Here is a 24,601-nt window from a genome sequence, read left to right on the forward strand (position 1 = left end):
AATGATGTTGTGTAAATTGAAAGGGTTCAGAAAAGATTTGCACAAACGCTGACAGGATTGGAGGATTTGAGCTAAAGGGAGAGGTGAAATGGGCTGGGGATGTTTTCCCTGGAATGTCTGAGGCCGAGGGGTAACCCATATGGAGGTTTATAAAACCATGAGAGGCATGGTTAGGTTTAACAGACAAGGTCTTTTCCCTGGGGTGGGGTAGTCCAGAACTGGAGGGCCTAGGTTCAGGATGAGTGGGGAAAGATATAAAAGGAACCTAAGGGACAACGTTTTGATGTGGAGGGTGTTGCGTGTATGGAATGACCTGCCAGATGAAGTGGTGGAGACTGGTACAATTACTGCATTTAAAAGGCATCTGGATGGGTATACGAACAGGAACCGTTGAGAGGGATTTGGGCCAAGTGCTGGCAAATGTGATGAGATTATGTTAGGATATGTGGGTGGTGTGGATGAGTTGGACCGAAGGCCCTGTTTCTGTGCTGTCCATCTCTCTGACTGTGAATGTTTTCCACTGTCCATTACCAACTATACACTTCACTGTTTCCCCTGTTTACCTTGGTCAGTTCTCCTCTCAAACACATGTCAATGGCTTTGGTTGTGATTGCAGGGTGTGCTTTATGGTCACTTTAACAATTCTTCATCTCGCTGAATTCCACGACACTACAATTTCCCAGAGGATATCTCAGTGGGACATTACTCCTTCCCTCAGCGTCATCACCCAATGGTCTGAGATAGTCACCTCCCTGGCCGTTTCCACAACGTGTTATTCAAAGAAACACTGACACAAACATTCAAAGAGGAGTTCGGAGAACATCCCTTTTGCCGATGTGACTGTCCCAGATTATACAAAGACTGAAGTCTCCCAGAATTATCACAGTGCCTTTGTATTACACAGGAATTCATTGGAATGTGTAACAGGGTTGAGCAATGAAATGCTGTTAGGCAGCCTCTAAACTGTTCTCCTGCTTGTGTTTTTGAAACGTGTTACCCAGAATCTGCAGTCAGGCTGATTCAGCTGCATCATCTGAGGCCAAATGCTTTCTCTGTAATGCCTTTGTTCCCCATTACTGTCAGGGTTACCCATCCTGCACTCCCTGACATCCCTCAAGGAGGTGGACAATAGAATATTCATGTTCCACCTTTTGTTCACCCTGTCACCACTAAATCTCATTTATCTCTGTGCCCCAGTCCATCCTCCTTATTGCAGAGACTTTGTCCATTCCAAAAAAGAACATTACGACTGGCTCTTTCCACAATTTCTTGTCACAGTCCAATTCACTGATGTACAGTTTCAGTTAAACTCTGTCTCTTTCTGTTCCTTTCTGCTTGTCTTCAGCTACATTGCCATTTCCGTTTGAATTTGGAAAGCTCCTTTCACCTGAACCCTGGCCCTGCATCCTCTCTATCAGTTTAAAGTCCTGCCCATAAGCTTACCGACATGGTTGACCAGGACACTGCTCCCAGCAGTGTTGTGTTTAATTCACTCATGGGATGTTGCTGTCTCTGGCTGGCCAGCATCGCATGCCCACCCCAAGCTGCCCTTGAGCTGAGTGCCTTGCTGGATGATTACAGAGATCAGTTTAGAGTCAACCCCATCGCTCTGGGTCTGGATCATGTGTAGACCAGACCCACTGTCTATAATAGATTTCCTTCCTAAAAGGATATTAAGCAGTTAGATGGGTTATACTGGACACTGGCATTAACATCTGGATGAACAGTCGGGTGAGAATAGCACGAGGCCATCACCTGTCCCACTCGTAGCTCACCTGTCACTGAGTACTGATCCCTGTGCACCATGAATCTCAACCCTTTCATCATGACCATTGTGTGATCCTGATACCTTCCTGCACTCTGGTGATATCACTCAGTATCCCTCCATGTGGTATCCCTCATTGTGTGGGTCTAATTGCTGCCTCTGTCAGTGTCTCTCACTCTTGCAGCTACTCCAGATCCTGAGCCAATAGAATTCTCCACTCCAGAGAGACACAGCAGCACAGGCCAGGGATGGAGACAGGGCTTTTCCAGATCTCTGTGGGACTTAGGGCCATTCTCCATGTGTGACCCTGACTGCATCAGTCTAATGTCCCATTCTGTCTGTTTCTCTGTCTCCTGTCGGTCATCAGGATGTTCTTGTCTCAGCCGAATTCCTAACTCCTGTCTCATCCATAACCACATCAAAGATGCTTGGTCAGTCAGAGAGACATGAAGAGGGAGGTCTGGAGCCTTCAGTAAATCCTGCAGCCGGTAAGATCACTCACAGTAAACAGCTCAGGGAGGAGTTAATGACCTTCTGTATTCAGACCTGGAAGACAGGACATAGACACAGAGCTGGGTAAGGAACAGCTTCATTCTAGGCTTCATTCACATCATCTTGTGAGGGACCTGCTTTCACCTTTGCTGTACTGGTCCTCCCTGAGACATCTCTCTCTGACTTTCTGTCTCTTTTTCTCTATCCCCTCTCTCACCCACCCACTCTCATTCTCTCTCTCACACCCCTCTCACCCTCTCTCTCCAAATCTCTTCCCCTCACTCATTCTCTCTCTCTCACCCTCTCACTCACTCTTGCTCCAACCCCCTCACTCACTCTCCACCTCATCCCTGTCACTCACCGAACTCTCTCTCTCCCTCGCGTGCCTCTCCGTCACATTCCTCTCTCTCTGGCTCACCCTGTATCTCTCCCTAGCTCGCTCTCCCCCTTTTTCTATCTTACTCTCTTTCTGTTTCTCTCTTGTCCCCTTATCATGCTCTCTCTCGATCTCTCAGTCTGTCTCGCATTTTCATCCCCTCGCTCACTCACACTTGCACCTCTCTCTCTCCCTCGCGTGCCTCTCCCTCATGTCTCTCTCGCACTGGCACGCCCTGTATCTCTCCCTATTTCGTTCTCCCCTCTTTCTATCTTACTCTCTTTCTCATTCTCTCTCTCATCCCCTTATTGTTTTCGCTCTCTCGATCTCCCAGACTCTCTCTCGCATTCCGTCCCCTCACTCACTCTCTCTCTTTCTCACTCGCCACATCTCTCGCCCGTCTCTCTTGCTCACACCTCGCTCTCTCCCTCTTTCTCCCTTCAATCTCTCTCCCTTCTCTGTCACTTTCTCCCCCTCTCTCTGCCCCCTCTCGCACTCCGCCCTCTCTCCCCACTTTCTCCCCTCTCTCTCCCTGCCTTACCCCATTCTCTCACCCCTCTCTCACACCTCTCTCTCACCCCTCTCTCACCCCCTCTGTGACACTCTCTGTCACACCCTCTCTCGACCCCCTTTCTCGACCTCCCTCTCTCGACCTCCCTCTCTCGACCCCTTCTCTCGATCCCCCTCTCTTTCCTCTCTCTCCCTCCCCACCTCACCCCTCTCTCTCACCCCTCTCTCCCTCTCTCTCCCCCACTTTCTCGATCCACTCTCTCGACCCCCTCACTTGACCCCTTCACTCGACCCCCTCTCTTGACTCCCTCTCTCGACCCCGCGCTCTCAACCCTTCTCTCTCTACCCACCTTTCTCCACCCCCTCTCTCCCCACTCTGTCTCCCACCTCCCCATCTCTCCCCCTCTCAAACCCCTCACTCGACCCGCTCTCAAAACTTCCTCTCTCGGCACCCTCTCTCGACTCCCTCTCGCTCTCCCAACTCCTCTATCCCCCCTCCACCCCCTTTACCCCTCCTCCCTCTCTCCCCCTCTCTCAACCCCCTCACTCTACCCCTTCTCTCGACTCCCTCTCTCTCATCCCTCTCTCCCCATCTCTCCCCCTCCCCCCTCTCTCAACCCCCTCACTCGACCCCCTCACTAGATTCCCTCACTCCACCCCCTCTCTCTCCTCCCCTCTCTCCCCCTCCCTCTCCCCCTCTCTCTCCCTCTCACTTGATATCCCTCTCTCTTGACACCCCTCTCTCGACCTCCCCTCTTTCAAACCCCCTCACTTTACACCATCTCTCGACACCCTCTCACAACCCGCCTCTTTCAACCCCACCTCACGACCCGCCTCTTTCAACCCCACCCCATTCACTCGAACTGCCTCACTTGAACCCCCTCTCTCTCCCCCGCCCTCCACCTCTCTCTCACTTGATTCCCTCTCTCCCCACTCTCTTTCCCCCTCTCTTGATCCCCTCTCTCCCCCTCTTTTCCCCCTCTCTCAAACCCCCTCTCTTGACCCCCTCTCTGTTCCCTCACTCGACCCTCCTCACTCGACCCCCGTCACTCGAGCCCTTCACTCGAACCCCTCACTCAACCCCGCCTCACTTGGCCCCCCTCACATGACCCACTCTCTCGGCATCCCATTGTCTATACCCTCTCTCTCCGCGCGTCTCTCCCGCCTCTCTCCCCCACTATCCCCTCTCTCCCATTCTCTCCATCCTCTACCCTACTCTCTTCCCCAATCTACCCTACTCTCCCCTCTCTCTCCCCTCTCTCTCCCCCCTCTCCCCTCTCTCCCCCTCCCCCTCTCTCACTCCTCTCTCCCCCTCTGTCCGCCGTGTCTCTCCTCCTCTCTCTCCTCCTCTTTCTCCTCCTCCCTCTCCCCCTCTTAATTCCCTCATTCAAACCCTCTCAATCTAACCACTCACTGGACCCCCTCACTTGACCCCACGCTCACCCTCTCTCTCTTCCCGCTCTCTTTCCCTCAGCCCCTTTCTTTCCCCCTCTCTGCCCACACTGTCTCCTCCTTCCTCACCCTCCCCTCTCACTCCCCCGTCTCCCCCCTCTCTCCCCCTCTCTCTCTCCCCCTCTCTCTCCCCCTCTCTCTCCCCCTCTCTCATTCCCCCTCTCTCTCTCCCCTCTCTCTGTCCCCTCTCCCTCTCCCCATCTCTCTGTCCCCCTCTCTCTCCCCCTCTCTTTCTCCCCTCTCTCTCCCCCTCTCTCTCCCCTTCACTCTCCCCCCCTCACTCTCTCCCCCTCACTCTCTCCCCCTCTTTCTCGCCCCGTTTTCTTCCCCTCTCCCACTCTATCTCCCCCTCTCCCCCCCTCTTTCTCCCAGTCTGTCTCCCCCTCTCTCTCCCCATTCTCTCCCTCTCTCTCTCTCAGCCCCCTCAATCTCCCCGTCACTCTCCCCCCAACTCTCCACCTCTCTCTCACCCCCCTTTCTCCCCCGCGCTCTGCCCCCTCTCTCCTGCACACTCTCCCCCTCTCTCTCCCCACTCCCTTTCCCCCCTCTGTCTCCCCGTCTCCCTCTCTCTCCACCTCTCTCTTCCCTCACTCCCCTTCTCTCTTGCCTCCTCTTCCTCCTCTCTTTCGCCTCTCTCTGCCCCTCTCTCTCACCTCACTCTGTCACCTCACTTTCCTTCCCTCTCTCACTCCCTCCCTCTCTCCCTTCCTCCCTCTCTCACCCTGTCATTCACTATCGTTCCTCTCCCCCACTCACTGCCCCCTCTCTCTCCCCTTTCTCAAACACACACTCTCCCGTCTCTTTACTTCTCTCCCTCTACCCCCTCTCTCTCTTCTCTCTCCCCTTCAATCTCCCCATCGCTCTCCCCCTCTGTCCCCCTCTCTCCCTCTCTCCTTCTCTCCCCGCCTCTTTCCCCATCTCTCTATACTGTCTCTCTCACCCCGTCTCTCTACCCCTCACTCTCTCTCCCCCTCTCTCTTTCTCTTCACTAACTCTCTCCCACACCCTGTCACCTAACTGTCTCCCCTCTCTCTCTCTCACTCCCTCCCTCCCTAAACCTCTCCCTCCCCACACTCTCCCCCCCACTCTCACCGGCCACACCCTCCCACACTCTCTCTCCACAATCTCTCTCCCCCCACTTTCTCCCCCCACTTTCTCTCCCCACTTTCTCTCCCCACTTTCTCTCCCCATTATCTTTCCCCACTCTCTCCCCACTCTCTCCCCAACTCTCTCCCCATCTCTCTCCCCATCTCTCCCCATCTCTCTCCCCATCTATCTGCCCACCTCTCTCCCCACCTCTCTCCCCTTCCCTCTCTCCCCATCCCTCTCTCCCCATCCCTCTCTCCCCCTCACTCTCTTCCCCTCACTCTCTCCCCCTCTTTCTCATCCCGTTCTCTGCCCCCTCTCCCACTCTATCTCCCCCTCTCTCCCCCTCTTTCTCCCAGTCTGTCTCCCCCCTCTCTCTCCCCACACTCTCCCCCTCTCTCTCTCACACCCCCTCACTCTCCCCTGCTCTCTCACCTCCGCTCTCTCACACCCCTCAGTCTCCCCATTTCTCTTCCCCCTCTTTCTCGCCCGCTCTCTGCCCGCCTCTCCCCCTCTCACTCTCTACTGCCTCTCTATCTCCCCATCTCTCTTTACCCCCTCCCCTCTCCCCTCTCTCTCCCCCTCCCTTGCCCCCTCTCTGTCGCCTGTCTCTCTCCCCCTCTCTCTTTGACTCTCTTTCTCCTCTCCCTTGCGCCTTCTCCCTTGCCTCATCTCCATCCCTTCTTTCACCCTCACTCTCTCACCCCTCTCTCTCTGCACCTCTCTCTGTCTTCTCTCTCTCCCCTCACTCTGTCACCTCAATCTGCCTCCCTCTCTCACTCCCTCCCTCTCTTCCTCCCTCTCTCTCTCACCCTGTCACTCACGATCCTCTATTTCCCCCACTCACTCCCCTCTCTCTCCCCCCCTCGCTCACACCCACAGTCCCCCTCTCCACTTCCTTCCCTCCACCCTCTCTCTTTCTCCCCCTCTCTCCCCCTCTCTCTTCAACCTCTCTCCTCCTCTCTCTCCCCCCTCTCCCCTCTCCCTATCTCCCTTCCCCAGTATCTATCTCGCTCTACCTCCTCTCTCTTCCCCCTCTCTCCACGGCTCTCTCTCTCACTCCCCGCTCTCTCCTCACCCCTCTCTCGCCCCCTCTCTCACCATCTTTCCCCTCCTCTCTCCCACTCTCTCTCCCTACCATCTCTTTCTCAACCCCTCTCTTTACACCTCTCTCTCTCTCACCCCCTCTCTACCTCTCACTCTCTCGCTCCCCTCGCTCACACCCACACTCCCCCTCTCCACTTCCCTCCTTCCACCCCCTCTCTTTCTCCCCCTCTCTCCCCCTCTCTCCCCTTCTCTCTCCCCATCTCTCTTCACCCTCTCTCCCCCTCACTCTCCCCCCTCCCCCTCCCCATCTCTCTTCCCCTGTCTCTATCTCGGTCTACTTCCTCTCTCTTCCCCCTCTCTCCATGACTCGTTCTCGCTCCACCCTCTCTCCACATCCCTCTCTCGCCCTCTCTCTCACCATCTCTCCTCTCTCCCACTCCCTCTTGCCCCCCTCTCTCCCTCTCTCTCTCCCCCCTCTCTCTCCCCCTCACTCTCCCCCCTCTCTCTACCCCTCTCTCTCGACACCTTTCTCTCACCCCCCTCTCTACCCTATCTCTCTCTCTGTCCCCCCTCTCTCTTCACTAACTCCCTCCCCCACTCTGTCACCTAACTTGCTCCCTCTTTCTCCCTCCCTCCCTAACACTCTCCCTTCCCCACTCTCTCCCCCCACTCTCTCCCCACTCTGTCCCCCCAACTCTGTCTCCCCACTCTGTCTCCCCACTCTCCCCACACTCTCTCTCTCCCCCAGTCTCACCCCCACTTTCCCCCCACTCTCTCTGGCCCCACTCTCTCTGCACTCACTCTCACTCACCCTCTCTCTCTCCCCCTCTCCCCTCGTCTCTGTCCCCAAACTCTCTCTCCTTCTTTCTCTCCCCCTTTCTCACCCCTTCTCTCCCCTTTCTCTCCCCCTCTAGCCTCCTCTCTCTCACCTCTCTCTCTCACCCTCTCACTCCTCCCACATTCTCCCCCTCTCTCCCCTCTGTCTGCCCCCCTCCCCCCTCTCTACCCCCCTCTCTACCCCCTCTAACCAACTCTCTCCCCCTCCCCCTCTCTATCCCCACACTCTCCCTCTCTTTCTCCCCTCTCTCTCCCCCCTCTCTCTCCCCCTCTCACCCCCTCTCTCCCTCTCTCCCCTCTCTCTACCCAATCTCTCTCGCCCCCTCTCTCTAGCCCCCTCTTTTCTGCCCCCTCTAATCTCTGTCTCCCCTCTATGTTGCCCCACTCTAACTCCCCTCTCCCGCCCCCTCCTTTGCTCACCCCCTCTCTCTGCCCCCTCTCTCCCCATCTCTCTCTCTTCACTACATCTCTCCCCTTACTCTGTCACCTCTTCTCCCTCCCTCTCTCACACCCTCCCTCTATCTCCCTTCCTCCCTCTCAGTCTCCCCCACTCACTCCCCTCTCTCCCCCACTCTCTCCCCTCTCTCGCTCTCTCCTCCTCTCTCTCCCCCTCTCTTGCCTCATCTCTGTTGCCCATCACTCTCATCCCCTCTCTTCGCCTCCTCTCCCTCACCCTCTATCTCCACCCATCTCTCTCCACCCATCTCTCTCCATCCATCTCTCTCTCCACATCACTCTCCATCCATCTCTCTCCCCCTGTCTCCCCCCTCTCTCACCCCCTCCCCACGCCCACTGCCTTCCCCTCTGTCTCCGCCCATTCTCTCCCCTCCTCTCGGCCCCTCTCTCCCCTTCCCCGTCTCTCTTCCATCTCTCTCTCCCCACCTCTCTCTCCCTTCCTCTTTCTTCCCACCTCTCTTCCTGTCTCTTCCCGACACTCTCCCAATCTCCCTCCCCATAATTTCCTCCCTCGCCCCCTTTCTAGCTCCATACTCTCTCGCCACTCTCTCCCCACTCACTCTCCTCTCTCTCTCTCTTCCTGTCTCTCCCCACTCACTCTCCTCTCTCTCTCCCCCGTCTCTCCCCCTCTCTCCCCCATCTCTCCCCCCTCTCTCCCCCTCTTTCCCCCCTCTCTCTCCCCACTCTCTTCCCCCTCTTTCACCCCCTCTCCCCCTTTCTTCCCCCTCTCTCCCCCTCTCCCCCCTCTTCCCCCCTCTCCCCCTCTTTTTCCCCCTCTCTCCCCCTCTCTCTCCCTCCCCCTCTCTCCCTCTCTCTTCCCGCTCTTTCTCCCCCCTCCCTCACCCCCATTCTGTCCTCCTCTGTCTCCTTCTCCCTCCCTCTGTCTCTCTCCCCCTTTTCCCCCCACTGTCCTGTCTCTCTCTCCCCCCTCTCCTGTCTCTCTACCTTCTCTCTCTCCCACTTCTCTCTCCCCCTCTCTCCCACCCTCTCTCTCCCCTTCACTCTCTCCACCACACTGTCTCCACCCTCTCCTCCCACTCTCTCACCCCCGCTCTCTCACCCCCACTCCCTCACCCCCACTCTCTCACTTCCCACTCTCTCACCGCCCGCTCTCTCACCCCCGCTCTCTCACATCCCACTCTCTCACCGCCGGCTCTCTCACCCCCACTCCCTCACCCCCGCTCTCTCACCCCCGCTCTCTCACCTCCCACTCTCTCACCGCCCGCTCTCTCACCCCCACTCCCTCACCCCCGCTCTTCACGTCCCACTCTCTCACCCCCCGCTCTCTCACCCCCCCTTTCTTACCCCGCTCTCTCACCCCGCTCTATCAACCCCCCTCTCTCCCTCTCTCTACCTCTCTCTCTCACCCCCTCACTCAGTTCCCTCACTCGACCCTCCTCACTCGACCCCCCTCACTCGAGCCCTTCACTCGAACCCCTCACTCAACCACGCCTCACTTGGCCCCCCTCACATGACCCACTCTCTCAGCATCCCATTGTCTATACCCTCTCTTTCCCGCGTCTCTCCCGCCTCTCTCCCCCACTCTCCCCTCTCTCCCATTCTCTCCATCCTCTACCCTACTCTCTTCCCCAATCTACCCTACTCTCCCCTCTCTCTCCCCTCTCTCTCCCCCTCTCTCCCCCTATCTCCCCCTCCCCCTCTCTCGACCCACTCTCCCCCTCTGTCCGCCGTGTCTCTCCTCCTCTCTCTCCTCCTCTTTCTCCTCCTCTCTCTCCCCCTCTTAATTCCCTCATTCAAACCCTCTCAATCTAACCCCTCACTGGACCCCCTCACTTGAACCCACGCTCACCCTCTCTCTCTTCCCGCTCTCTTTCCCTCAGCCCCTTTCTTTCCCCCTCTCTGCCCACACTGTCTCCTCCTTCCTCACCCTCCCCTCTCACTCCCCCGTCTCCCCCCTCTCTCCCCCTCTCTCTCTCTCCCCCTCTCTCTCCCCCTCTCTCTCCCCCTCTCTCATTCCCCCTCTCTCTCTCCCCTCTCTCTCTCCCCGTCTCTCTGTCCCCCTCTCTCTCCCCCTCTCTTTCTCCCCCTCTCTCTCCCCCTCTCTCTCCCCCTCACTCTCTCCCCCTCACTCTCTCCCCCTCTCTCCCTCTGTCTACCTCTCTCTCTCACCCCCTCACTCTCCCCCTCACTATCCCCCTCACTATCCCCCTCACTCTCCCCCTCACTCTCCCCCTCACTCTCCACCCTCTCTCTTCCCCCTTTTATCCCTCCGCTCTCTGCCCTCTCTCTACTCCCTCTGTCTCTATTGCCTCTCTCTCTCTACCCCCTCTCTCCCCACGAGTCTCTATCGATCTCCACCCACTCTCCCCACACCCCCTCTCTCCCCCTCCCTCTCTCTCCCCCTTGCCTCCTCTCTCTCTCGCCTCTCTCTCTCTTCCTCTCTCCCCCTCTCCCTTGCCTCCTCTCCCTTCCCTCTTTCGCCCTCCCTCTCTAGCCCCTCTCTCTCTACCCCTCACGCTGCCCTCTCTCTCTCTCTTTTCACTCTGTCACCTCACTCTCCCTCCCTCTATCACTCCCTCCCACTCTCCCTCCCTCCGTCTCTCACCCTATCACTCACTATCTTCTCTGTCCCCCACTCTCCCCCTCTCTCCCCCCACTCTCCCCCCTCTCTCTACGCCCCTCTCTCAAACCCTCTCTACCCTCTCTCACTATCCCGCTCACCCCCTCCCTGTACCCCTCAATCTCTCTCCCCCCTCTCTGTTCACTAACTCTCTCCCCACTCTGTCACCTAAATCTCTCATCTCCCTCTCTCACTTCCTCCCTCTCTCCCCCTCTCAGTCTCTCCTCTCTCCAATACTGTCTTTCCCCACTCTCTCCCACACTCTCTTCCCCCACTCTCATCCCCAGCTTTCTCCCTTCTCTCTCTTTCCCCTCTCTCTCCTCTCTCTCCTCCTCCGTCTCTCACCCACTCACTTTCCCCCTCTCTCCCTCCCACTCTCTCGCCACTCTATGCCCCAATCTCACTCACCATCTTTCTCTCACCCTTTCTCTCCCTCCTTTTTCTGCCCTCTCTCTCTCTCCCCCAACCCCCACAATTCCCCCGACCCCTCTCTCTCACCCCTTTCTCTCTCACCCCCTCACTCTCACCCCCTCTCTCTCACCCCCTCGCTCTCACCCTCTCTCTCCCCTTCTCTCTCACCCCCTCTCTCTCACTCCTTTCCCTCGCCCCACTCTCGCGTGGTCTCTCTCTCAACCCCACTCTCTCCCCCTCTCTTACACCCTCTCTCTCACACCCTCTGTCTCACACATCTCCCTCCCTCTCTCTCTCCCGTTACGCCAACCTCTCTCTCCCCCACTCTCCCAAACACCCTCTCTCCCACTGTACCCCCTCTCTCCCCCTCTCTCTCGCATCTCTCTCTCACCCCCTCTGTCTGCACCCTCTCTCGACCCCCTCTCTCTCGCCCGCTCTCTCTTGTCCGCCTTTTTCACACCCTCTGTCTCGCCCCCTCTGTCCCCGTCTCACCCACTCTCTCGCCTTTTTCTCTCTCTCATCTTTCCCTCCCCTCTCTGTCTCACCTCCTCTCTCTACCCCTTTCTCTCCATCTCTCTCGCTTCACTAGCTCCCTCCCCTTACTCTGTCACCTCACTCTCCCTCTGGCTCTCACTCCCTCCCTTTCTCCCTCCCTCCCTCTCAGTCTCCCCTCTCTCACCCCCACTCACTCCCCTCTCCCTCTCTCTCACTCACTCCCCTCTCTCTCTCTCTCCCTCTCTCCCCCTCTCTCTCCCCCTCTCTCTCTCCCCCTCTCTCTCTCCCCCTCTCTGTCGAAACGCCTCCATCACTCCCTCTCTCTACCCTCTCTCTCCACCCCGCTCACTCCCTCTCTCAATCTCTACACCTCAATCTCTTTCTCCCCTCTCTCTCTTCACTAACTCTCTCCCCCACTCTGTCACCTAAATCTCTCCCCTCTCTTACCCTCTCTCTCTCACTCCCTCCCTCTCTCCCCCTCTTACTCTCCCCTCTCTCCCCGCTGTCTTTCCCCAATCTCTCCCCAATATCTTCCCCCACTCTCACCGTCATCTCACTCCCCTCTCTCCCTCTCCCTCTTTCTCTCTATACCCTCTTTCTCCCCTCCCTCTCTCACCCTCTCACTATCCCTCTCTCTCTCTCTCAATTGCTCCCCATTCTCTCCCCCAATCTCACTCCCCCACTTTCTCTCCTCTATCTCTGACCCTTTCTGTCCCCCTTTCTCTGCCCCCAGCTCTCCCCCACACTCCACTTTTCCCTCCCTCTCTATCCCCCACTATCTCTTTTCCCCCTCTCTGCCCCCTCTCGCTCTGTCCCCCCTCGCTCTGTCCCCCTGCTCTCTGCTCCCCTCCTCTCTTTCCCCCCTTCCTCTCTGTTCCCCCTTCTATCTGTCCCCCTCTCTCTCTCCCCCCTTCTCTCTGTCCCCCTCTCTCTCTGTCTCCCTCTCTTTGTCCCCCTCTTTCTGTCCCCCTCTGTCCCCCCAGTCTCCCACTCTCTGTTCCTCTCTCTCTGTCCCCTCTCTCTGTCCCCCACTCTCTCTGTCCCTCTCTCTCTGACCCCCCTCTCTTTGCCAGCTCCCTCTTATTCCCCACCCCCCTCTTTCCCCCTCTCTCTGTCCCCCTCTCTCTGTCCCCAATCTTTGACTCCCCCTATCTCTGTCACTCTCTCCCTGTCCCCCCGTCCCCCTCTCTCTTCCCCCCTTCTGTCCCCCCCTCTCCTGCCCCTCTCTCTGTTCCGCCTCTCTCTGTCCCCTCTCTCTCTGCCCCCCCCTCTCTGCCCCTCCCTGTCCCCTGTCTCTCAGTATCCCCCTCGCTCTGTTCCCCCCCTCGCTCTGTCACCTCCTCGCTCTGTCACCCCCTCGGTCTGTCCCTCTGCTCTCTGCCCCCCTCCTCTCTGTCCCACAATTCCTCTCTGTTCCCCCCTCTCTGTGTCCTCCCTCTTCCTGAACCCCTATGACCCACTCACTCTCCCTGTCCCCGTCTCTCTGTCCCCATCTCTGTCTCTTTATCTCTGTCTCCCTCTTTCTGACCTCCCTCTCTCTCTCCTCCCTCTCTCTGTCCCCCACTCTCTATCCCTGTCTCTCTCTGTCCCCCCTCTCTGTCCCCCTCTCTCTACCCCCCTCTGTCCCCCACACACTGTCGCCCCCACTCTGTGCCCCGCTCTCTGTCCCCCCTCTGTCCCTGTCTCTCTGTCCCCATCTCTCTGTCCCCATCTCTCTGTCCGCACTCTCTCTCTCCGCCCTCTTTCTCTGCCCTCTCTCTCTGTCCCCATCTCTCTGTCACCCTCTCTCTGTCCCGCCCGTCCCACCTCTTTCTGTTCCTCTCTTTCTGCCCCCGCCTCTGTCCGCCCTCTCTCTGTCCGCCCTCTCTCTCTCCGCGCTCTCTCTATGTCCCCTCTCTCTCTGCCCCTCTCTCACGGTCCCCCTCTCTCTGCACGCCTCTCTCTTTCCCCCTCTCGGTGTCCCCCCTTGCTCTGTGCCCTCCTCTCTGCACCCCTTGCCCAATTCTCTCTGTCCCCCTTCTCTATGTCCCCCCTTCTCTCTGTCTCCTCTCTCTCTGTCCTCCTCTCTCTGTCCCCGATCATTCTCCCTCACTCTCTGCCCACTCTCTTTGCTCCCTGTGACCCCCGTCTCTCTGTCCCCCGTATCTCTGTTCCCCGTCTCTCTGTACTCACCCTCTTTCCTCCTCTCCGTGTCCCACTCTCTTTGTCCCCTCTCTCTATCCCTCTGTCTCTGACCCCCTCTCTCTGTCACCCCTCTGTCTGTCCCTCTCTCTGCATCTCCCTCTCTGTCCCCTCTCTCTGTTCCCGCTCTCTCTGTACCCCACTCTCTGTCCCTCCTCTGTCTGCCCCCTCTGTCCTCTTCTCTCTGCCCCAGTCACCCTCTTCCTGTCCACCTCTCACTCTCTGCCCCCCCTCTCTCTGACCCCACTGTCTCTGTCCTCCTCTCTCTCTGTCCCCCTCTCTCTCTGTCCCCCCCTCTCTCTCTGTCCCCCCTCTCTGTCCCCAGCCTCTGTTACCCCCTCTTCTTTCTGTTCCCCTCTTTCTGTCCCCGTCTCTGCCCGCCCTCTCTCTGTCCGCGCTCTTTCTCTTTCCCCCTCTCTCAGCCCCCTCTCTGGGTCCCGACTCTCTCTGTCCGCCCTCTCTCACTGTGCCCCCTCTCTGCCCCCTCTCTCTTTCCTCCTCTCCGTGTCCCACTTTCCTTATCCCCTCTCTCTATCCCCCTGTCTCTGTCCCCCCTCTCTTTATCCCTCTCTCTGTCCCTTTCTCTCTGTTCCCGCTCTCTCTGTACCCCACTCTCTGTCTCTCCCCCCCCTCTGTTCCCTGCTCTCTGCCCCTGCTCTCTGCCCCTGTCCCCCTCTTTCTGTCCCTCTCTCTCTAACCCCCCTCTCTCTGACCCCCTCTTTCTGTCCCCCCTCTCCCTGAACACCCCTCTCAGCCCCCTATGACCCCCTTTCTCTGTCAGCCGTCTCTCTGTCCCCCATCTCTGTCCCCATCTTGTTCCTTTCTCTCTGTACCCCCTCTCTGTCCCCCGTCTCTGTCCCCCCTCTCTGTCCCCACTCTCTCCGTCCCCCCACTCTCTGTCCCTGTCTCTCTTGTTCCCCCTTCTGTCCACCTTTCAATTTCCCCCCTCTCTCTGCCCCCTCTCTCTGCTCCTCTCACACAGTCCACCTCTCTGTACCCTCTCTCTCTGTCCCCCTCTCTCTGTCCCCACTCTCTCTGTCCCCCTTTCTCTGTACCCCCTCTCTGTCTCCCCCCCAGCACTCCTCTCTGTACCACCCCCTCTGTCCCCCATCTCTGTCCCTTCTCTCTCTGTCCACCCCTTTCCCCTCTCTCTGTCGCCCCTCTCTCTGTCCCTCTTTCTGTCCCCCTCTCTCTGTCTTCCGCTCTCTGTCCCTCCTCTCTGTCGCCCTTCTTTCTGTCTCCCCTCTCTTTGTCCCTCTCTCTATTCCTGCTCTCTCTCTCCTCTCTCTGTCCCTTCTCTCTCTGTCCCTTCTCTCTCTGTCCCCCGCTCTCTGTCCCCCCTCTCTGTTCCCCCCTCTCTGTTCCCGGTCTCTCTGTCCCCCTCTCTATTTCCTCCTCTCTATTTCTCCCTCCCTATTTTCCCCTCTCTCTGCCCCCTCTCTCTGCACCGCTCACTCTGTCCCCCTCCTCTCTGTCACCCTGCTCTCTGTCCCCCGCTCTCTGTCCTCCCCTCTGACCCTCCTCTCTGCCCCCTCCTCTGACCCCTCTCTGTCCCCCTCTCTATTTCCCCTCTCTATTTCACCCTCTCTCTGCCCCCCTCTCTCTGCCGACCTCACTCTGCCCCCTCTATCTGTCCCCCTCCTCTCTGTCCCCTGCTCTCTGTCCCCCTCTCTCTCTGCCCCCCTTTCTATATCCCCATCTCTATGTTACCGCGCTCTATGACCACACTCTCTCTGTCCCCCTCTCTGTCCCTCCTCTCTTTGTCAATCTCTCTCTGTCCCCCCTCTCTCTGCCCCCTCTCTGCACCCCTCTCTCTGTCCCCGTCTCTCTATCCCCATCTCTCTGTTCCAGCGCTCTCTGTCCCCCGTTTCCCTGACCCCTCTCTGTCTCTCCTCTCTATATCCCCCTCTCTCTGCCCCTCTCTCTGCCTCTCTGTCTCCCCCACATCTCTGACCCATCTTTCTGCCCCCTCTTTCTGCACCCTCTTTCAATTCCCTCTTTCTGTCTCCTCTCTCTGCCCCCTCTCTCTGTCCGCACTCGCTCTGTCCCCTCCACTCTCTGTCCCTCTCTTTCTGTCCCCCCTCTCTCTGTCCCCCCTCTCTCTGTCCGCCCTCTCTCTGTCCTCCATCTCTTTGTCCCCGTCTCTCTGTCCCCGTCTCTCTGTCTTCCCACTCTCTGTCACCACTGTCTCTGTCCCTGCGCTCTCTATCTCCCCTCTCTCTATCCCCCTCTCTCCGTCCCCTCTCTCCCTGTCCCCTTCTGTCTCCCACTCTCTCTGTCCCCACCTCTCTGTCTCCCCTCTCTGCCACCCGTCCTCACGTCTCTCTGTCCCCCTAAGTCTGTCCCCTCTCTCTCTGTCATCCCCCTCTCTGTCCCACCCGATCTCTGCACCCTCGCTCTGTCCACCCTTCCTCTCCCACTGTCTCTCTGTCGCCTCTCTCTGTCCCCCCTCACTGTCCCCCTTTCTCTCTGACTCCCCGCCCCCTCTATCTGTCTCCCCCTGCCTGTCTCTGTCCTCCCCTCCCTGTCCCCTGAATCTCTGTCACCCCCCTCTCTGCCCCCTATCTCTCGCCCCCCCCCCTCTGCACCCTCGCGCTGTCCACCCTCCCTGTCCCCCCTCTCTCGATCCCCTTCTCTCTGTCCCCATGGTTCTCTGTTCCCCTAGGTCTGTCCCCCCTCTCTCTGTCCCCTTCACTCTGTTCCCTTCTCTCTGTCCCCTTCTCTCTGTTCCCTTCTCTCCGTCCCCTGCTCTCTGTCCCCTGCTCTCTGTCCCCACTCTCTCTGTCCCTCACTCTTTGTCCCTGTCTCCCTCTGCCCCCCTCTCTCCGTGCCCACTCTCTCTGTCCACTTCTCTCTCTGTCCACCTCACTCTCTGTCCCACTCTCTCTGTCCCCACTCTCTCTGTCCCCACTCTCTCTGTCCCCCTCTCTCTGTCCCTTCTCTCTCTGTCCCCACTCTCTCTGCCCCCTCTCTCTGTCCCTTCTCTCTCTGTCCCCACTCTGTCTGCCCCCCATCTCTGTCCCTGTCTCACTCTGTCCCCCCTCTCTCTGACGCCCCTCTCTCTGTCCACCTCTCATTCTGTCCACCTCTCTCTACACCCCCTCTCTGCCTCTCTCTCTGCCCACCCTCTCTCTGCCACCCCCTCTCTGCCTCCCTCTCTCTGTCCCCCCTCTCTCTGCCCCCCTCTCTCTGCCCTTCCTCTCTTTCCCCCTCTCTCTGCCCCCCCCTCTCTGCCCCCCCCTCTCTCTGCCCCTCTATCTGTGGATCTCTCTCTGCCCCCTCCCTGAAACACTCTCTCTGTCCCCCTATGACCTCCTCTCTTTGTCACTCATCTCTCTGTTCCCCCCTCCCTCCATTCCCCCCCTCTTTCTGCCCCCCTCTCTGTCCCCCTCTCTCTGTCCACCCTCTCTCTGTCCCCCTCATTCTGTCCCCCTGTCTCTGTCCCCACTCTCTCTGTCCCCCCTCTCCCTGTCCCCACTCTCTCTGTCCCCGCTCTCTCTGTCCCCCATCTCTCTGTCCCCATCTCTCTGTCCCCCATCTCTCTGTCCCCACTCTGTCCCCCCTCTCTCTGTCCCCACGCTCTCTGTCCCTCTCCATCTGTCCCCCTCTCTGTCCCCCCTTCTCTCTCTACCCCCTCTCTCTGTGCTCACTCTCTCTGTCCATCTCTCACTGCCCCACTCTCTCTTTGGCCCTGTCCCTCTGTCCCTGTCTCTCTGTCCCTGTCACTCTGTCCCCCCTCTCTCTGTCCCCCCTCTCTCTGCCCCACTCTCTCTGTCCACCTTTTTCTGTCCTACTAAGTCTTTCCGCCTTCTCTCTGTCACCCTCTCTCTGTCCTCCCAACTCTCTCTGCCACCTCTCTCTGTTCACTCTCCCTGTCCCTCTGTTTCTCTGTCCTCCCCTCTCTCTGTCCCCCTCTCTCTCTATCCCCCACTCGCTCTGTTCCCATCTCTGGTGAATTAGCCATGCTAAATTGCCCGTAGTGTTAGGTAAGGGGTATTGGTGGGTTGCACTTCGGCGGGGCGGTGTGGACTTGTTGGGCCGAAGGGCCTGTTTCCACACTGTAAGTAATCTAATCTAATCTAATCTAATCTAATCTCTCTGTTCACATCTCGCTGTGCCCCCTCTCTCTGTCCCCTATCTCTCTGTCCCCAATCTCTCTGCCCCCCCTCTCTTTGCCCACTCTCTGTCCCGCCCGTCCCCCTTCACTGTTCCTCTCTCTCTCCCCCCTCTCTCTCTGTTCCCCCCTTTCAGCCCCCCTCTCTCTCCCCCCTCTGTCTCTCCCCCTCTCTCACTCCCCCTCTCTCCCCTCTCTCTCCCCCTCTTTCTCTCTCTCCCCCTCACTCTGTTCCCCTCTCTGTCCCCACTCTGTCTGTCCCCCTCTCTCTGTCCCTCCTCTCTCTGTTGCTCTCTGTCCCTTTCTCTCTGTCCCCCATCTCTGTCCCCCACTCTCTCTGACCACACCTCTCTGTCCCCTTCTCTCTGTCCTCCTCTCTCTGTCCCCCGCTCTCTGTCCCCCTCTCTCTGACCCTCTCTCTCTGACCCTCTCACTCTGACCTCCTCACTCTGTCCCGCACTCTCTGACCCCCTCTCTCTGACCCTCTATCTCTGACCCCCTATCTCTGCTCCTCCTCTTTCTCTGTCCCCCTTTCATTCTCCCCCATCTCCCCTCTCGCTGTCCCACTCTCTTTGCCCCGCTCTCTCTGTCCCCCAGTTTCTGACCATTCCTCCCTCTGTCCGCCCGTCCAACCCCCTCTCCTTCCACCCCTCACTCTGCCCCCCCTCTCGCTGTCCCCCTCTCGCTGTCCCCCTCTCTCTGACCCACTCTCTCTGACCCCCTCACTCTGACACCCCACTCTCTCTCTCTGTCCACCCCTCACTCTGCTCCCCTCTCTATGCCCCGCTATCTCTGCTCCTCCTCTCTTTCTGTCCCCCTTTCACTATCCCCCTATCTGTCCCCCCCCCCTCGCTGTTCCCCCCACCGTCCACCTCTCTCTGCCCCTCTCACTCTGCCCCATTCTCTCTGTCCCCCTCTCTCTGCCCCCTCTCTCTGCCCCCTCTCTCTGCTCCCTCTCTCTGCCCCCTCTCTCTGTCACCCCTCTCTCTGTCACCCCTCTCTCTGTCACCCTCCTCTCTGTCCTCTCCTCTCTATCCCCTCCTCTCTGTCCCCCACTCTCTGTCCCCCCCTCTCTGTCCCCATCTCTCTGTCCCCTATCTCTGCTCGTCCTCTCTCTCTGTCCCCCTTTCTCTTCCCCCCCGACCCCCTCCCGCTGTCCCACTCTCTCTGCCCCCCCCTCTCTCTGTCCCCCAGTCTCTGACCATCCTCTCTCTGTCAGCCCATCCACCCCCTCTCTGTCCATCCCTCGCTCTGTTCCCCCTCTCTCTGTCTCCCTATCTCTGCTCCTACTCTCTCTCTGTCCCCCTTTCAATATTCCCCTCCTATTTGTCCCGCACTCCCTGCCCCTCTCTCTCTGACCCCCCTCTCTCTGTCCCCCTCTCTCTGTCCCCCCCTCTCTCTGACCACCCTCTCTCGGTCCCCCGTCTCGCTGCCGCCCCGTCCCCCAGTCTTTGACCATCCCTCTCTCTGTTCGCCCGTCCACCCCCTCTCTGTCCACCCCTCGCTCCGTCCCCCTCTCTCTATCCCCCCCTCTCTGCCCCTCCTTTCTCTCTGTCCCCTTTCTCTATCCCCCATCCCCCCTCTCTGTCCCCCGCTATCTGTCGCCCCTCTGTCTGTCGCCCCTCTCTTTGTCCCTCTCTCTATTCCTGTTCTCTGTCGCCCGACTCTCTTTCTCCCGCTCTCTGTCCCCATTTCTCTGTTCCCATGCTCTCTGTCCCCCCCTCTCTGACCCCACCCTCTCTGTCCCCCTCCCTCTGTCCCCCCTCCCTCTGTCCCCCCTCTCTGTCCCCACTCCCTCTGTCACCCATGTCTCTCACCCCATCTGTCCCCTCTCTCTGTGCCCCTCTCTCTCCCCCTCTCTCTGCCCCCCTCTCTCTGTTCCCACTTTCTCTGTCCCCCTCTCTCTGCGACCTTCTCTCTGTGCCCCTCTCTGTGCCCCCTCTCTCTGTCCCCCCACTCTCTGCCCCCCGTCCCCACTCTATCTGTCCCAACTCTCTCTGTCCCACCTCTCTCTGTCCCCCTCATTCTATCCCCGCTCGCTCTGTTACCCATTTCTCTGCCCCCCCATCTGTCCCCCTCTCTCTGTCCCCTTCTCTCTGTCGCCCTCTCTCTATCCCCACTTTCTCTGTGAGCTTCTCTCTGTGCCCGTCTCTGTGCCCCTCTCTCTGTCCCCACCCTCTCTGTGACCCTCACTCTGTTACCCCTCTCCCTGCCCACCATGACCCTCTCTCTCTGTCCCCCGTCTCTATGTCCCTTATCTCTCTGTACCCCCTCTCTGTGCCCCCTCTCTCTGTCCGCCTCTCTCTGTCCACCTCTCTCTGTCCCCACTCTCACTGTCCACCTCTCACTGTCCCCTTCTCGCTCTGTCCCCCCTCTATGACCCCATCTCTCTGTATCCCTCTCGCTGTCCCCCCTCTCTTTCCACCCTCCTCTCTGTCCCCCTCCTCTCTGTCCCCCACTCTCTGTCCCCCTCTCTCTGTCCCCGTGTCTCTGTCCCACTCTCTCTGTCCCCCTCTCTCTGTCCCCCCCGTCCCCCCTCTCTGTCCCCCTTCTCTGTTCCCCCCTCTGTCCACCTCACTGTCTCCCCTCTCTCTGTCCCCAACTTTCTGTCCCCCCCCTCTGTCCTGCCTCTCTGTCCCGCATCTCTGTCCCCCCTTCTCTGTACCCCCTCTCTCTGCCCCTTCCCTCTGCCCCCCCCCGCACCCCCCCTCGGACCCCCCACTCACCTTCCAACCTCTCACAGTCCCCACTCTTTCTGTCGCCCCTCTCTCTGTCGCCCACTCACGCGTCCCCCCTCTCACGGTTCCGCCTCTCTCTGTCCCAAGTCTCTCTGTCGCCCCCTCTGTCCCTTTCTCTCTGTCCCTCATCTCTGTCCCCCAACTCTCTGTACCCTCTCTCTCTCTCCGCCCTCTCTAAGTTCCCGCGCTCTCTGTCCCCCCTCTCTGTCCCCCCTCTCTGTCTCCCTCTCTCTGTCTCCCTGAACAACTCTCTCTGCCCCCGTCCCCCTCTCTCTGTCCCCACTCTGTGTCCCATGCTCACTGTTCACTTCTCTCTCTCTGCCCCCTCTCTGTGCCCCACTCTCTCTGCCCCCCTCTCTCTCTGCACCTCTCTCTGTCCCCTCTCTCTGTCCCCCACTCTGTCCCTGTCTCTCTGCCTGCCTCTCTCTGTCCCCCTCTCTCTCTGCCCCCCTCCTCTCTGTCCCTCTCTCTCTGTCCACCACTCGCTCCGTCCCCCTCTCCCTGAACTCCCTCGCTCTGACCCGCTCTCCATGAACCCCTCTCTCTGCCCCCCTATGACTCCCCCTCTCTCTCTGTGCCCCCTCTCTCTGCCCCCCCTCACTCTGTCCCCACTCTCTGTCCCCACTCTCTGTTCCCCCACTTTCTATTCCACCTCCCTCTGTACCCTTCTCTCGGTCCCCCTTCTCGCTGTCCCCCCCTCTCGCTGCCCCCCTTTCTCTGTCCCCTTCTCTCTGTCGCCCTCTCTCTGCCCCCCCTCACTCTGTCCCCCTCCTCTCTGTCCCCCTCTCTCTGTGCCCCGCTCTCTGTCACGCCTTTCTGTCCCCCGTTCTCTGTCCCCCGTTCTCTGTCCCCCTCTCACAGTCCCCCCCCCGCTCCCCGTACCCCCTCTCACTGTTCCCCTCTCTCTGCGCCCCCCCTCGCTCTGTTCCCCCCTCTCTGTGTCCCCCTGTCTCTGTCCCCCCTCTCTCTGTCCCCCCTCTCTCTGCCCCCCCCTCGCTCTGTCCCCCCTTGCTCTGTCCCCCTCTCTGTCCCCCTCTCTCTGCCCCCCCCTCTCTGATCCCCCCTCTCTGACCCCCTCTCTCTGCCCCCTCTCTCTCTGTCCCCACTCTCTCTGACCCCACCCTCTCTAACCCCCGTCTCTCTGTCCCCACTCTCTCTGTCCCCCCTCTCCCTGTCCCCGTTTCTCTGTCGCCCCTCTCTCTGTCCCCCCTCTCTCTGACCCCCCTCTCTCTGACCCCCCTCTCTCTGACCAACCTCTCTGATCCCCTCTCTCTGCCCCCTCTCTCTCTGTCCCCACTCTCTCTGCCCCCCCTCTCTCTGACCCCCCTCTCTCTGACCAACCTCTCTGACCCTCTCTCTCTGGCCCCTCTCTCTCTGTCCCCACTCTCTCTGACCCCACCCACTCTAACCCACGTCTCTCAGTCCCCCCTCTCTCTGTCGCCCTCTCTCTGTCCCCCCTCGCTCTGTCCCACCTTGCTCTCTGCCCCCTCTCTCTCTGCCCCTCCTCTCTGTCCCCCTATCTCTCTGACCCCCCTCTCTGACCCCCCTCTCTATGACCACACACTCTCTGCCCCCCCTCTCTCTGTCTCCCCTCTCTCTGTCCCCCCCTGTCTCTGTACCCCCTGTCTATGTCCCCCTGTCTCTGTCCCCCCTCGCGCTCTGCCCCCTCTCTCTCACTCCCCTCTCCCTGCCCCCCCGTCCACCTCTCTCTGTCCCTCTATCTCTGTCCCAACTCTCTGCATCCCCGTCCCGCTCACTCTGCCCCCTTTCTCTGTCCCTCTCCTCTCTGTCCCCCTTCTCTCTGTTCCCCCTCTCTATATCCACCCTCTCTCTTTCCCTTTCTCTCTGCCCCCCTCTCTCTGCCCCCCGTCAGTCTCTCTCTGTCCCCCCATCTCTCTGTCAGCCCTCTCTCTATCCCCCCTCTCTCTCTGTTCCTCTCTCTCTGCCCCCCGTCCCTCTCTCTCTGTCCCCCCATCTCTCTTTCCCCCAACTTTCTGTCCCCCAACTCTGTCCCCAACTCTCTGCTCCCCCTCTCTCTGTCCCCCTCTCTCTGTTCCCACTCTCTGTCCCAATTCTCTCTGCCCCCACTCTCTGTTCCTCTCTCTCTGTCCCTCTCTCTCTGTCCCACTCTCTCTGCCCTCCTTTCTCTGACCCTTCTCTCTGTCCAACCCTCGCTCCGTCCCCCTCTCACGCCCCCCGCTATCTGTCACCTGTCTCTCTGTCCCCCACTCTCTGCCCCCTCTCTCTATCGATCCTCTCTCCATCGCCCACTCTCTGTACCCTCTTTGTTCCCCTATCTCTATTCCTCCCTCTGTCCCCTCCATCCCGCCTCTCACTGTCCCCCTCTCTCTGTACCCCATCTCTGTTTCCCCTCTCTGTTCCCCCCTCTCTGTCCCCGCTCTCAATGTCTACCCTCTCTCTGTCCCCAACTCTCTGTCCCCCCACTCTCTGTACACCTCTCTTTCCGCCTCTCTCCACCCCTCTCTATACACCTTTCTCTGTCCCCGCTCTCACTGTCCCCCCTCTCTCTGCACCCCCGGCCCCCTCTCACGTTACCCCCTCTCTCTGTCGCCCCTCTCTCTGTCGCCCCTCTCTCTGCACCCCCTCTCTCTGTCCGCCCTCTGTCTTTTCCCACGCTCTCTGCCCCCTCTCTCTGACCCACCTCTCTCTGACCCCCCTCTCTGACCCCACTCTCTCTGTCCCCCCTCTCTCTGTCCCCCTCTCTCTGTCCCCTTCTCTCTCTCCCCCCTCTCTCTCTGTCCCCCTCTCTCTCTGTCCCCCTCTCTCTGTACTCCCCGTCCCCCTCTTCTCTGTCCTCGCTCTGTCCTCTCCCTCTCTGTCCCCTCTCTCTCTGTCCCCCACTCTCTCTGCCCCCCTCTCTCTCTGTCCCCCCTCTCTCTGTCCCCCCTCTCTCTGTCCCCCTCTCTGTACCCCCCTCTCTGTCCCCCCTCTCTCTATCTCCCTTCTCCCTGTCCCCCCTTTCTGTACCACCCTCTCTGCCCCCATCTCCCATCTCTCTGACCCCCACTCTCTTTACACCCCTCTCCGTCCCCCTCTCTGTACCCCTCTTCTCTGTCCCCCCTCTGTCCTCTCCCTCTCTGTCTACCTCTCTGTCCCCCTTCTCTCTGTCCCCCGTCTCTGCCCCCCTCTCTCTGCCCTCCTCTCTCTGCCCTCCTCTCTCTGTCCCCCTCTCTCTCTGTCCCCTTCTCTCTGTCCCCTTCTCTCTGTCCTCCCTCTCTCTGTCCCCCCTCTCTCTGCCGCCCCTTGCTCTGTCCCCCCTCTCTCTGTCCCCCCTCTCTCTATCCCCCTGTGTCTCTGTCCCCCCGTCTCTGTCCCCCCTCGCTCTGTCCCACCTTGCTCTCTGCCCCGTCTCTATGCCCCCTCTCTCTGCACACCCCTCTCTCTGCCCCCTCTCTCTGTCCCTCTATCTCTGTCCCAACTCTCTGTCCCCTCTCTCTGTCCCTCTCTCTCTGCCCCCTTTAATCTGTCCCTCTCCTCTCTGCCCCCTCTTTCTGTCCACCCCTCGCTCTGTATCCATCCGAAGTCCCCCGCTATCTGTCCCCCGTCTCTCTGTGCCCCGTCTCTCTGCCCCCCCACTCTCTGCCCCCTCTCTCTGTACCCCCCTCTCAGTCCCCCTTTCTCTTTCACCCCTCTCTCTATCCCCCACTTTCTGTACCCCCTCTTTGTTCCCCTCTCTCTGTCCCCCCCGTCCCCCACTGTCCCGCCTCTCACCGTCACCCCTCTCTATGTCCCTATCTCTCTGTACCCCATCTCTGTCCCCCCCTCTCTTTTCCCCTCTCTGTTCCTCCCCTCTGTCCCCCCTCTCAATGTCTCCACTGTGATTGTCCACAATTCTGTCCCCCCACTCTCTGTACACCTCTCTGCCCCGCCTATTTGTTCCCCCACTCACTGTACCCCATTCACTGCCCCCCTCACTGTCCCCCTCTCTCCGCCCCCAGCCCCCTCTCTCTGTCCCCTCTCTCTGTCGACCCTCTCTCTGTCCCCCTCTCTCTGTCCCCCTTCTCTCTGCACCCCCTCTCTGTGTTCCCGCGCTGTCTGT

The sequence above is a fragment of the Chiloscyllium punctatum genome, chromosome 17 (genome assembly GCF_047496795.1).
Source record: "Chiloscyllium punctatum isolate Juve2018m chromosome 17, sChiPun1.3, whole genome shotgun sequence".
NCBI classification, from domain to species: Eukaryota; Metazoa; Chordata; class Chondrichthyes; order Orectolobiformes; family Hemiscylliidae; genus Chiloscyllium; species Chiloscyllium punctatum.